The sequence below is a fragment of the Mobula birostris genome, chromosome 26 (assembly GCF_030028105.1).
Source record: "Mobula birostris isolate sMobBir1 chromosome 26, sMobBir1.hap1, whole genome shotgun sequence".
Classification (NCBI taxonomy): domain Eukaryota; kingdom Metazoa; phylum Chordata; class Chondrichthyes; order Myliobatiformes; family Myliobatidae; genus Mobula; species Mobula birostris.
Window position 1 is genome coordinate 17,192,909 of NC_092395.1, and position 15,631 is coordinate 17,208,539.

The following is a 15,631-nucleotide window of genomic DNA, read 5'->3' on the forward strand; positions in this document are numbered from 1 at the left end:
AATGTAGCAGGAATATAGCTGGTATAAAGAGGTGAGAGAATACGTAAAACCAGATGAAGTAGGGGATAACGGCAGATGGAGTAAGGTGGGTGATAAGTGGTAAAACTGAAAAGAATTACGATTAGTGAAATCGAGTCAGGTGGTGGGGAGGGGGATAGAAACAGAGGCTGGAATCAGATAAGCAATGAACGATAGGCAGATGTGGAGAAGATAAAAATGGTAGGACAAAGCAGAAAAATCCTAGGTGGAGACATAATGGGTGATGAGCAGATTGAACCAGGTAAGGGAGGACAACATATCTGGGGGACAGCACATGAATTGAAAGGTGAACAAAGGAAGAGAGAACCAAGGTAGGCCAGTAGGAGTGGGAAAGGAACATAATGAGTGTATGTTACCTGAAATGGGATATTCAATGTTCATAGCATTGTTCATAGTTACCCTGTATGTTCACTGCAAAGGTTGCTGAACCAGCTTAATCAAATTTAAACACTTGATCAATATTGTTTAATCAAATGTATGGAGTTTATGAGAGAATACCAATGATCTCACTCTCAAACGATCAAAAATTAAGTTTATAAATGTTGAGCCTCATTACTTCAGAAGTCAATGTAAGTGTGGCTGTTTTCTTTTATGAATGTGCACTTTGCTGATCAAGTTATTCTTCATGTGTCTATCCATCCAACCACTTATTTCACTTTGTATGGAATGATTTAAACATGATATTTATTTCCTGCTTTATCATTTCTGCACTGCAGTCTGTTAGAGTTCTTCAATCTGATTGATCATGCTTTGTTGCTTTCCCTGGTTGAAGACTCAAAAGATTCCTAGCAGCAGGCAACAAATTCAAATTGATGTCAGAAAAGAGTAGCTCCTTGCTATAAATTTGCATATAGTTTTTCTCAAGTTAAAATGCAAATGCCATTCTTCTGTCCTGAGGACCAATTCCATATCACCTATTGAATGAAATTTCTTTTGTTTTTATCTGAGAATCAAAATATTGACAGTTATGTGAAAAGGAATATATGTTTCCTGGTATACAAAATTATGAGGGGTATGGATAGGGTAAGTGCTAGCAGGCTTTATCCACTGAGGTTAGGTGGGACTACAACCAGATTCTTGGGTTAAGGGTGAAAGCTGAAAAGTTTAAGGGAAATATGAGGGGAAACTTCTCCACTCAGAGGGCCATGAGAGTGTGGAATGAGCTGCCAGCACAAGTGCTGCATGCATGCTCAATTTCAAGAGATATTTGGATAGGTACATGGATGGTTGGAGTATGGTAGGGGTAGGGTCGATCGGAATAGGCAATTTAAATGGTTCAGCATGGACTAGATGAGCTGAAGGGTCTGTTTCTGTGATAGACTTTTCTATGACACTATGATGCAAATTGAAACACAATATTCTTTATTCTTTAAAGAGATTTTTGAGTTGCTTTTACATTCCAAAGGCCTGTATTGTGCTGTAGGTTTTCTATGTTTCTATGTCTTCTATATCTGTCACCTCTGAATGGAACATCAATACCAAGTTATGACTGTTTCCGATGTGGGGGCAAGGTGATGCTATTATTTAACATGATGTACACATAAACATGATGTACACATAAACATTATGCGTACATCAAGTACAATATATGAGTAAATAGTGCCAATATGTGAATTGCTTATGGGTTTGATCAATGATATGGAAAGCATAATCTGGAAATTTCTGCACGATAATCCAGCTGCTAACCTGGTGCTGAACAGGGCAGATATGCTAGTTCCCAGGTATCACTTACACAGGATTTCTGTGCATGCCTTTTGTATCTTCTGAAATGCTTATGCAATAGCATCTGTACTGCAGTCCTGTGCACCAGCAGAAACTATATGCACAAACTAACATCATGCCTTCACCTGTTAAATAGAAAGTGATCGATCACAAACTTCCATCACTGTTAAAAGTCATGTGTAGCTCAGAGAACACCTCTGAGAATAAGGTAGACAGGTATGACAACAGTCACTCACAGACTTAGAAATGCTGGTAAAAGAGTTGAACCAGGATTTGTTTTCTCTTGGACAAACAGAGCAAAACAAGTCCAAGATGAAACATCATTTGACGGATGTAGCCAGGTATATGATCTTAATGAGTAATGACACTGTAGATTTGATCCTAGTCCAATAATACTGTTAAAGTCTACACAGGTGTAATTAAGATCAATGAACACATGAACAAAGCCCACCTTCAAACAACTGCAGAATTTCATGCACACTGTGGGCATTCTATGTTGGTGCCAGAAACATTGCAACACTCGTGGGCTGCCCAGCACAATCCTCAAGGATGCATTTCCCTGTATGCTTCGAAGTACATGTGACAAATAAAGCTAGTTATTTTTCTCTGTCCAAATCATTAATGTACATAATAGTAAGAGCGGATCCCTATGGTACACCACTCACTGGTCACAAGCTTCCACCCACAAAGACAGCCTTCCACCATCATGCTCTGCCTCCTTTAATAAGGTGAATTTTGAATCTAATGTCAATTTTCTCTGGATCATATAGGCTCTAACCATTTGGACCAGCCTTACTGAAATCCATATACATTGTGTCCACAGGACTGCCCAAATCAATAGCTTTTATTTCCTCTTTGATCAATCATATTGAGTGTGGCATGATTACAGTATTAAAATCACATTTTCAATCCAAAATTGCATACATCTGACACAGTAAAATGTAATTCATAGCAACGTACAGTATACAAGATGCTGGAGGAACTCAGCAGGTCATATAGTCGACATTCCAGCCACTTCAAACTTCAGTTCGCTCAAGGTACGATGCAATCTACCGATTGGCAGTTACCGTTAATCTTACTCACCCTTTCAGTTAGGCAGCATTCTAAAAAGAATGCACGTCACGATTGAATTTCAGGAAGTCGTCCAACACCAAATGCCTTTCATACGAGCAGCTGTGCACAAAATTATTTAAATTACTATATTTATGAAATTGAGAATCTTTATAACAAATACAACAGGGATATTCATTTTGAGTTCCAGTGAATCTCTTAGCTTAAAAGATCCGAAAAAGACTTGCTAACTCAGGTGACCAGATATTTATAACGGACATTATACATTTTGGGAAAATTGTTACTACTTACATCACTGTTGTGAACAAAAATTAAAATTGGTGAATGAATCTAATACAGCATCAGAGACCCACTTCTACGTTCAGGTCAAGGAAAAATGGTTTTGATCTTCAAATCAGAGGTATTGAATAAACTTTCTTAAAAAAAAGCAACTAAATTCACATACTGCAACATCCTCAATAACATGAAAACAGAACTAATGCTTTTGCCAAGTAAAGCTACCATATTACATGAAAGTTTTATGACATTATACTACAGCAAACTACAAATTATTTTGCAGTTCAAAAGTACTTCAAAGAGGCAAATCATTTTATTCTATACTGCATATAAGTATGGAATTTATATTAACAGGAAGTAACCTAAAATCTCACAATATACTTACACAAATTTACAGAATTTTGCTTGTGTAAGTACAGTATGAGATATAAATTTATGCAAATTAGTAACATGAAACAGTATACCAAAATGAATAAAAATAATTTTATACATAAGGGCATATTTGCATAGAACAGTACAGCACAGGGACAGGCCAGGAAAAGGCTCCTCCACGCTTGATTTCTGTGCCAGCTATGATGCCAATTTAAACTAATTCCATCTGCCTGCAGATCCATACCCTCAATTCTCTGCATGTCACGTGCCTACAGTACTGTGCAAAAGTATTAGGCACATACATATAGCTAGGATATCTAAGACTTTTGCACAGTACTGTATTTGTCAACGTGGAGCGGAAGTGAGTTTGTAAATCTGGCGGAATCAAAGAATGTTGAGAATGTCGAGGGCGGAGTACAACAGCAAGGGTGTGGGACGGGTGGAAGTGAAGGAGTGCCGGGGCAGGGGTGGTGAGGCTGCATACACACCCAGCCCTGAGACACCAGACAAGGTCATTTGATTCCAAACAATCGGTTTATTGATCACTACAGGTCTCTCTGGTGCTTCCCACCTCCCTTCCCCCTTTTCCCAATCGTGATTCTCCTCTCCCTGCCCCCTTCCCACTTTCAGTCCATAACAGAGACCCATATCAGAATCAGATTTATCATCACTCACGTAAGTAATGAAATTTGTTGGGGTTCTTTTGCAGCAGTATAGTGCAATACATATAATTACTACATTACTGTGCAAAAGTCTTTGGCATCCTAGCTATATATATGTGCCTAAGACTTTTGCACAGTACTTTATCTAAATGCCTCTTAATAGTCATAGTCATACTTTATTGATCCCGGGGGAAATTGGTTTTTGTTACAGTTGCACCATAAATAATAAATAGTAATAGAACAATGTCATTTTATGGCAGATCTTCCACCAGATCCAATGGCATTACTTTGCAGGCACTTACCTCTCGCTGTGAAAAACTTGCCACATATTTCCTTTAAATTTTCCTCCTCTCATTAGCTATACCCTCTAATATTTGATCTCTACCCGTGAAAAAAACTATCTGTGTCTTACAATTTTACAACTTGTGTCAGATCTCTCCTTGGCCTCCAATGCTCCAGAAAAAAAAATAATTTGGTCCAGTTTCTTCTTGTAGCCAATACTCTTTAATCCAGGCAACCTCCTGCTGTATCTCTCCTGTACCATATTCAAAATCTCGGCATCCTTCTCGTAATGCAGTGACCAGAACTACACACAATACTCCCTCCAAATGTGGCCTAAAGAAAGTATTTGACTTTTATATTCAGTGCTGCAATGGATGAAGGCAAGCATGCTTTATGCCTATATTACCACCATATCTACTTGTGTTACCACTTTCAGGACCTATGGCTTTGCACCCCAAGAGCACTCTGTACAGTAATCATCCTAAGGGCCCTGCCATTTACTGTACAACATGTAAAATTTCATGTTGAAAATGGATTAGTTAGTTGTCTGTTAACATGTTTTAATTAAACAAAATATTAAAACAAGTGCTATTTGAAATTTTATTTGAACTATTATTTAGAGGTTTGCTTTGCTAACTAGAATAAGTTGCATCTAAGTCATGTCACAAGACTTTAAAGCATTAAACTCTTTTCAAAATGTCAATGGCACTGTTGGAAATAATAATCCTGAGCATTTTTCTGCAATCCTAATATTAAAAATTACCCATTATTTGTAAATCTATTTGAATTGCATTACTATAAACGTAATTTGGAATTAGGTTCATATTTTCTGCAGTTCACTATTATATAAACATAATGTAGGTGCCTCCAATTTAGCTGAGACATAAATACATCAGATTGTTCAAACTATGTTATCACTCATCAACCCTTGAACCTTTTCCCTCTACACATGAATGCAGGTCCACTCTGCAATTCTCATCACTTAATGCATCAATCTTCAAGGTTCCAGAAATATTTGGTTATCTTGAGAATAATGGTAGCTTCAAATAATTGAAATTCTGGATAATGAATTATCTTTGCAAAAGAGTAAGGAACTATCAGATAATTAACTCTTTCTCAGCATAGGAAAACATACAGAAAAAGTAATTGATCTTGATCTGTTACCATTAATCCTACAAAAATGATGGGAAAATGTCAAAATTCAAGTACATCTATTATCAAATAATGCATGAATAATAATGTATGAACTATACAACCTTGAGATTTGTTCGCTCACAGGTAGTCACAAAGTAAGAAACGCGAAAGAGCCCAATTAAAAGAAAAAAAGAATAAAAATAAAATTAAAACATTTGATGCACAAGAGAAAGAAAAAAGATACAAATCATGCAAATAATTGAAGAAAACATCAGCATAATGAACCAAGACTGAGTCCCCAGATCCGAACCCTGGAGCAGCCCAGAGTAAGCCCAAAGCCTCACTTTTCAGTTCATCTTATTAGTGGGCATGGAGCACAGCAGCAGTAAATATTAAAAAAGAATGAAAGTGTCAGCTATGGATAACTTTGCGCAAAATATATGAAATGCTGAAAACAAAAAGTGAAAATAAATTGCAAATAGGAAAAGCAAAAGGCATGAAGAAGCATTAGCAAATAAAATCAAGGAAATTCCAAATATTTTATAAATGCATAAAAGAATAAGTGGTTGGCTGGAAAAAGGGAGAGTCTATTAGAGAGCACAAAGCTCACTTGTCTGCAGTGGCAGAAGACTAATGTGGGATCCTTAATAAATGCTTTGTATCTGTCTTCACTAAAGATGGTGACAATGCTGATGCTGTAGTTAAGGTGGAAGCCTGTGAGATATCAGATAGGCATAAGAAAATGAGAGACAAAATATTAATCATTGAGTACTTTTCAAAATATTTAAGTCACCTTGCCCAGATGAAATATTATTCAACCCCCTGAACATGTTCTGTCATTTAATATGATCAGGTCTGAACTGTGTGTAACTTCTCCAGGTTCCTTTCTATAGGTTGACACTTCACTCCCCTGCTTATCAAGAATCTATATATGGTTGACTTAAAAATATTCAAAAACTATGCTTCCATCACTCAAAGTCTGATGATCCTCTGATAGATTAAAAAAATCTCCTTATGCCTTTCTTAAATGGGTGACCCCCTGCTTTAAGTTCCTCCTACAGGAAGCCACATCCCTCGGGTTTTGTTTCGATCAAACCCATTTGACTTTTCTAAATTCTTGTAGATACAAGCCTAACCTGTATATCCTTTCCTCAAAATCCAGCCCAGCAATTTTTGGCTATTTTGATATAACTTACAATCTTTATCTCTCAGGTTTTGCATTTCATTCTGTCACAAACATTGTAGTTCCTAGAGACTGGCACACTTTTACTATTAATGCTTCTGAATTTGGAATAATATATAAGTGAGATCATCAGTACTTAGAATCTTGTACATCCATTAAATATTCATTAACTTTCACAGGAAACGATAATAGAGTTGATTGATTTTTCTGATGCAACAATTATAAGTGGTCCAGTTGTCACATTGGTGCTTTTAAAGAATCGTTATCCTGAAGACCTTCCATCTTTATTGCCAGTTTAATGTCTTTTTAATCCAATAAACTCAAATAAAGCTTTCCAAAAGCACCACCTACAATTTCATCAATTATGGAAATACAAGACATGGTGCTTTCCAGATGGATAAACCGTAACAGTTCGATGTGCGTTTGGCAAGCCAAGAGAATTCAAAGGTCAGTTGAAGGGTTAACCAATCAGGACCGAGGCAAACGAACGGGAGCCTTTATAAACACGAGCACTCCCAGAAACACAAACAACCGCGCACTGAGGATGTCACCTCAGCAGGTGATGGAATATCTGCAAGCTAATTGCCAAGCTCGGCAAACCCCGCAACATCAGATGCCTTAACCCGAGCTACCAATATTCCAAACCTTGCTAAATAGCATCACTCAAAGACTTCCAAATTTTCTATAGATGTACAGTGGAAAGCATTCTGACTGGTTGTATCACAGCCTGGTAAGAAGCCTGCAATGCACAGGATCACAAGAGGCCACAGAGAGTAGCAAATTCAGTTAGCCTCTTCACAGGTACAACCTTCTCCATCATCGAGGACATCTTCAAGAGGCCTCAAGAAGACAGCATCCATCATTATGGATCGTCATGATCTGGGATAAGCCGTTTCTCATTACTATTGTCAGGAGCCTAAAGACCCACAGTGATTCAGGAACAGCTCCTTCCCCTTTGATATCATACTTCTGAATAGCCCATGAACCCATGAATAAGATCTCATTATTTCTTTATTTTTGAATTACTTATTTTGCCATTTAATGTTATGCCTTTGCACCATTTTGTTGCTGCAAAACAAGAAGTTTCACATCATATAAGACAGTGACAATAATAAACCTAATTCTGAAGCACAGCAGAAAATGTAACACACACAAAATGTTGGAGGAACTCAGCAGGCCAGGCAGCACCTATGGAAAAAAAAAAACTACAGCCGATGTTTCGGGCCGAAACTCTTCCGCAAGACTGGAGAAAAAAAGCTGAGGGGTAGATTTGGAAGGTGGGGGAGGGGAGAGAGAAACACCAGGCGATAGGTGAAACTTGGAGGGGGAGGAATGAAGCTAAACGCTAGGAAATTGATTGATGAAAGAGAGAGAAGACCATGGAAGAAAGAAGAAAGATGGCAGGGGAGGAGCATCAGAGGGAGGCGATGGGCGGGCAAGGAGATTATATGAAAGAGGGACGGGGATGCGAAATGGTGAGGGGGGGATTGGAGGCATTGATGGAAATTTGAGAAATCATTGTTCATGCCATCAAGTTGGAGGCTACCCAAATGGAATATAAGGTGTTGTTCCTCCAACCTAAGTGTGGGCTTATCCCAACAGTGGAGGAGGCCATGGATGAACATATCAGAATGGGAATGGGAAGTGGAATTAAAATAGGTGGCCACTGGGAGATCCCGCTTGTTCTTGCGGACAGGGTGTAGATGCTCGGCGAAGCAGTCTCCCAATCTACGCTGGTTCTCACCAATATACAAGCGGCCACACCCGGTGCACCGAACACAGTATGTGACTCCAACAGACTCACAGGTGAATTATCGCCTCACCTGGAAGGACTGTTTGGGGCCCTGAATGGTAGTGAGGGAGGAGGTGCAGGGGCAGGTGAAGCACTTGTTCCACTTGCAAGGATAAGTGCCAGGAGGAAGCTCAGTCGGGTGGGACGAATGGACTAGGCAGTTACATAGGGAGTGATCTCTGTGGAAAGCAGAAAATTCAGGGGACATCTCCATTCTAGAATGAAAAGCCTCATCCCGAGAACAGATGTGGCAGAGACGGATGAATTGAGAGAAGGGGATGTCATTTTCACGAGTAGCACGGTGAGACAAGGTATAGTCCAGGAAGCTGTGAGAGTCCATTGGTTTATGATAGACAGCGGTGGATAAGCTGCCTCCGGAGATAGAGGCAGTGAGATCGAGAAAGGAAAGTGTTGGAAATAGACCAGGTGAATTTGAGGACAGGTGGAAGTTGGAGGCAAAGTGGATGAAATCGACCAGTTTAGCACAAGTGCAGGAAGCAGCACCAATGCAGTTGTCGACATAGCGTAGGTAAAGTGCGGGACGGTCACCAGTGTAGGCTTGCAACATAGATTGTTCCATGTAGCCAACAAACAGGCAGGCATAGCTGGGACCCATGCGAGTGCCCATGGCTACTCCTTTTCTTTGAAGGAACTGGGAGGACCCAAAGGAGAAATTATTAGGAGTGAGGACAAATTCAACAGGGGAACTGGTTCAGTCTAGTTTCCAGAAAGAAACAGAGAGCTTTGAGGCCGTCTCTATCTCCGGAGGCAGCTTATCCACCGACGTCTATTATAAATCAATGGACTCTCACAGATACCTGGACTATACCTTGTCCCAACGTGCTACTTGTAAAAACACCACCCCCTTCTCTCAATTCCTCCATCTCCGCCACAACTGCTCTCAGGATGAGGCTTTTCATTCTAGAATAAAGGAGATGTCTTCCTTTTTCAAATAAAGGGAATGGACTGCCCAGTCCCTTTATGTTTTGTTTTTTTTTAAATATATAGTGTAGTGGTTTTTTTTTCCTTTTCATTTAAAACCCAATGTTTTAACAATATCTATGATTTTGACAATGTCTATTTTAATCTTGGTTTATATTGTTACTGATATATATATTTGAACTAATTCTCCTGTTTGTATTTATGCTTTTTAAAAAATCAATAAAAAGATTAATAAAGAAAGAAGAAAGAAAGAAAGAAAGAGGCTTCCCTTCCTCCATCATCAACACTGCCCTCAACCGCATCCCTTCCATTTCACACATGTCTGCTCCTACCCCATCCTCTGGCCACACTACCAGGGACAGGGTTCCTCTTGTCCTCACCTATCACCCCACCAGCTTCCGCGTCTAGCACATAATTCTTCGAAACCTCCACCACCGCTAACTGGATCCCACCACCAAACACGTTCCCCCCCCCCCAACTTTCTGCTTTCCACAGGAATCCCTCCTTATGCGACGCCATTCGTCCCACCCCACTGATCTCCCTCCTGGCACTTATCCTTGCAAGCGGAACAAGCACTTCACCTGCCCCTACACCTCCTCCCTCACTACCATCTAGGGCCCTAAACAGTCCTTCCAGGTGAGGTGACACTTCACCTGTGAGTCTATTGGGGGCCTTGTACTCTGTCCGGTGCACCCGGTACGGCCTCTTGTATTTTGGTGAGACCAGACGTTGATTGGGAGACCACTTGACAGAGCATCTACGGTCTCTCTGCTAGAACAAACGGCATCTCCCAGTGGCCACCCATTTTAATTCCACTTCCCATTCTGATATGTTCATCCATGTCGGGATAAGGCCAAATTTAGTTTGGAGGAACAACACCTCATAATCCGTTTGCGTAGGCTGCAACTGGATGGCATGAACATCGATTTCTCAAACTTCCAGTAATGCCTCCAACTCCACCCCCACCCCTTAACCATTTTCCATCCCCTTGTCCCTCTCTCATGTCATCTCCTTGCCCGCCTAACGCCTCCTTCCGGTGCTCCTTCTCCACCCCCCCCACCTTTCTTCTTTCTTCCATGGCCTACTGTCTCTTTCACCAATCAACTTTCTAGCTCTTTGCTTCATTCCTACCCCCTCCGTTTCACCTATCGCCTGGCGTTTCTCTCTCTGCTCCCCCCACCTTTCAAATCTTTTTCTCAGCTTTTTTTTCTCCAGTCCTGCTGAAAGACTTAGCCCGAAACATCGCCTGTACTTTTTTCCATAGATGCTGCCTGGCCTGCTGAGTTCCTCCAGCATTTCGTGTCTGTTGCTCAGATTGTCAGCATCTGCAGACATTCTCTTGTTTGTGATCAGAAAATGTAGCTTTCAGTTACGAGAATGGGAGATGCATAAAGTTTTCCAGGGACAGAATGGGAGGTAAACCTTGTCCTCTTCTGGGCGATAGATTCTGAAATTGTGCTGAATAGTCCTGGTTTATATAATGTTATAGGTGCAAAAATATTTCCAACTATAGTGGTGAATTGCAGTTGTGCATTTTCAAAAGATTTTCTTTACATAACAAATTGGATAATGCAGGGGTTCACAGTAATACTTACACTGGAAATACCCAGACCATGAAGTTCTTAATAGCATTCTTCACAGTTGATTTGATACTGGTTCTGCCAAATTCTGATACCAAGATCTAGGTAAAACCATGTTAAACATTCAGGACAAAGCTGGTGTTTAACAGCAGGAGGAGCTCCCCAATCTGTCCTACTTAAAGATCTTCTCAAAGATTTGCAAATTTAATTAAAGGTTGGTTGTTTCAAGGAAACAACATTTATTCACTGGAATTGCGATATAATGTTATATTTTCTGCAGGGCATTCTGTGTCTTTCTAAGTTCAAACTAATTTTATTAACTAAAGACTCAAAGACTTTGTTTATGTATGTTTAGAAGCCAAGGCAACAAACAAAGAAATGTTAGTGCTATACTATGTGACATGTCCAGCAGGTTAGACTGTGTTAATAAAGAAAGAAAAAAAATGAGTCACCATCACAGATGTATCATTTATTAACAGAAAAAGGATGGTTCAGCTAGAAGCAGAAAGTCACCTGAAGATGCAGAATCTGATAGGCTCTAGAAGGCTGAACTGTGTTAGATAGAAGTTCATCATACTTACATTATTGTAACAGTGTAGAAAGTCAGCAGCCTACTCAAGCTTTCATTTGCTATTGTCTCATATATTCTTTCCTAATGTGAATTTTACTTTCCTCACCTTTAATTCTCTACCACTTTTTCCAATAGACTCTTAGATTTCTTTCAGGCTTACCTAATTACTTCGTAGATAATATAATTTCCAACATGATTGGCAAAGAAGATGCCTCTTACACTGAAACAAAGATTTTGTGTCACTGTCTTCCACAAACCAAATATGGTTCTCGAGATTTTGGCTGAACAATTTTTCAAGCACTTCCTAAGTTACTTTTCATGCCATTTTTATTGAATCTCTGAACCACATTGACACAATCTTTTGCAACAAGCATTGGAACTTTTAAACTGTAGTTTCTTCATTTTGATTCTGAAAATGTTGTTGCCTGGTGATCAGCTTATACTTGAATGAGCCGATGCTTGATCTAGTATTTTTAATGTAAAGTTAATAATAGGACCAATGGTGTATCAATGTAATTTTGTATTTGTTTTGAAGACTGAGGACTGTGTGAGGAGATACAAGAGAAGCTGGAGTAAAGCATAAACTGGTGGAGCAACACAGTGGGTCAAGCAGCATCTCTGGAAGAAAAGGGATAGCCAACATTACATCCCAGTCCAAATCATTGATTATCGCTGTGTATCCATAAGTGCTGCTTGACCCACTGAGTTCCTCCAAAAGTGCGTACTTATCGGATGATTTTCAGTGTACACTCTAAGATTAGTATTCCTTTGCTGTTCTAGTTGCTAACATGTCTGACAATGACTATTATACCCCGTATATTTATTAATGCTTATGAGAAAATAAACCCATTTTGGGAACCATGAAGATCTAATTTTACAAATATATACATGTTTTTTCCATTATTAGTATAATAGCTTCAATAAAAATAAAATGGCATACGTCAAAGATTGCTCAATTATTATAGTTAAAGGTAGCCAATGGCTCTGTCACAAAGTCTTTCAAGCACAACTGTTATGTTGAATTTTGGTTTTTTTTGGCGTGCATGCGTGTCTGTGATGATGTCTTTTTCATGGCTTTTTACAAGGTGCAGAGGGAGAGGGAGAGGGAGACTGACTGTGTGGCGTGCCACTCCTCACACAGACATTTTTGCAGTATTTTCCCTTTATTTTGAGGTTGAGTTGCGATCTTGACACTCAACCCAGCATGGATGGAAAGCGTACTCGGGAGCGGACCCGACTAGTTTCGAACCCGGGAACCTCCGCTCGCAGGTCCAGCGCCGATGTCATTGTGCCACCAGCTGGCCCTATGTTGAATTTTGTAAGAAAGCCAAACCAATTCCAATTTGGAGTAGCATATCCAGAAGATAATGGACAAAACCTTCCATTAAAAAACTACGAGTACTAGCATGAATTTAGTTTCTTAACCATCCCAAATCTCTCTACCTGACTAAGGAGTTCTTACTACCTATCCCATGATCAAGATTTCGGTCAACTGCTCCAAAACCACCATATATGGCTTGATGTATTTTTTAAATTATTTGTTTACTCTATAAATGGGACATAAATATGATTGCGTATTTTTTGTGTCACTGACCTTGAGTCTTCCTATCTTTGAAGCAGCTTTATGTGATTATTAGATTCTAATTGTTCTCACTGCTTCTGTAGATTTGTTTTGTTAGTTAGGTAAATTGAGCAGGATTTGGGAAAAAGATAACATGTAGGATGCCTGTTCATGTCCGAACTCTGAAAATTTGTGCATAATGATCTTTTCTTCAGGGGACCACAAACTCCAATGTTACTGTGGTACAAAGAAATGAGCCATCACTGTTCCATCAATGTGCTAAGTCAGGGCTTCCCAACCTGGGGTCCACAGACCCCTCAGTTAATAGTAAGGCTCCATTGCTTAAAAAAAAGTTGGGAACTAATGTACTAGGTGCATGCCTATCCTGTTTTGCACATTTTCATAGTAATTCTAAAAAGTGAAAATGCCCATGGGCACCAATGGATTTTAATGAGGAAAAGTCAGTCCAACTAGAATAATTGGCAAGAGTCAAAAAGCAGGAAATTTATAATATAGTGAATAGCAAATTGTGACTGTTGCACCCAAACTGATAATCTCAGCTATTCATACAATTTTGAGAAAGTAGCTCATCTGATGGGCCCACCGAAGGACAATTCAAGCTTTTGAAATAGAAATGGAATGATATCACTCAGAAACCTGCCATGGATGGCCCCAAGCACAGCTGCGAAAGGAAGAGGGTGGACTTGGGGCTAGCAACCCCATCGTGTAAAAACCCAAGGCTAAAGAAACACCATCAGAAACTCCAAAGACTGCAACCCCGGGAGAAGAAGAATTTTACCAAAAAGATAGCCTACACCTGGGGTCAACTTGAAAGAGGACTCTGGCAAGCTGCTGTCGGTGACCTGTGAGGTGGTGGGCTTAAATAAAAGTAAGTACATCAGTCTAGGAAATTACTAAAAAAAACACCGTCAACTAAGTTTAGTCAAATTCAAAACTGTCTGTAATCCAAATATGGGTTTTCCAAGGTTTATCTCTAACTGCACACAAATGACTATTAGGAATCATAGCTACGGAATCATGTAATGTTAACATCAGAAGTCAGAGATGCTAATTCTTCAGGACAGGTTGAAACTGACTTTCAAAGGCTACATTTTATACTTACAAATGTCTTTTGAAAGCTTAATCCTAGAGCAGGATAACAGGGAGGCTTGGAAAAGTGTCACTGATTAATCATGAAAACTAAGACATGGAAAAGAAAAGTGTAATTAATGACTAGATTGGAAGAACACAAGATCATGTCAACAATGCAATGTTTGGGCTTCAAATCAGAACTTTTAAAAAAAACTCAATATACTGTGCAAAAGGCATAAGTTTGTAAGGAACAGTACAAACTATTAAACTGAATGATACCTCAAGCTCAAATGCATTTCCATTCCATTTCTCTTGATGTTATGAGGCCACGGCAATTTGAAAAATATCACATATAATGAAGAACTGAATGCCGGTAGCTCCAAGATAGACAGAAAAAAATCATAGGATTACAAAAAGGATGTACAGCACAAGAACTGGCCCAACCAGTCCATGTTAGCAATTACGCTCTACTTGAACAGTCTCTCATTATTTCTCATCTAATATTGGCATAATATTCAGAAGAACTTCCAAATCACTTTCAGAATGTTCTAAGTTCTTTCTGAAGTATTACCACAGAATTAGAATCATAGAATGGTTAAGGCATGGAAAGAGAACACTCTGTCCATGGAATTTGTACCAGTTCTCTGCAAGTGCAATGAAGCTAATCACATTTCCTTAACTGCTGCCCATAGTATTGCAGATTATTTCCTTTGCTACTATTCCAGCTCCCATGAACACTACAACTGAACTTACTTCCACATCAAGACACACTCTACACACCCCAGCTCCCACCATTTCATTGGCACATTAACAGTTCAATGCTTAACCTACCAGTCTGCCCATGTTTTGGAGGAGGGAGAAAACTAGAGCATTCTAAAGAAACTTAAGGAGTCACATGGAGAACATGCAAACTGAAGGTCAGGACTGAACCAGACGGGGTCTTTGGAGCTGTGAGGAAGTAGCATTAATGTTTGCACCTGTGCAGTGCACTATATGCAAAAACCTGTATCTTTTTTCAAGCTCATAACTTCAACAGGATTCTACACCAAACACATTTTTACCTCCCCCCTGCCATCCAACTCTCCGCAGGGATTGCTCACTCCATGAATCCCTTGTCTATTCATCCCTCCCTACCAATCACCTTCCTGACACTTATCCCTGTTACTGGAAGAAGCGCTACACATGTCCAGTCACCTCCATTCAGGGCCCCAGGGGAGCCAACATTTCACCTGCAAGCCTATAGGGATCATCTACAGTATTCAGTCTTCCCAATGCAACCTCCTCTAAATTGGCGAAATCTGATGTAGATTGGGGGACTGCTTTGTACAGCACCTTCGCTCCAACCTCAACCA

The 15,631-nt window shown here is 39.7% G+C and overlaps 1 long non-coding RNA gene across 1 annotated transcript in view; it reads right to left on the bottom strand.

Moving 5' to 3' along the window:
• LOC140188289 (uncharacterized) overlaps positions 1-15,631 on the bottom strand; it is a 120,947-nt gene that overhangs the window by 102,323 nt on the left and 2,993 nt on the right. The window contains exon 3 of the long non-coding RNA XR_011883258.1: positions 2,845-2,934. This is a non-coding gene — a long non-coding RNA (uncharacterized lncRNA). The remainder of the gene's footprint in view (positions 1-2,844; positions 2,935-15,631) is intronic.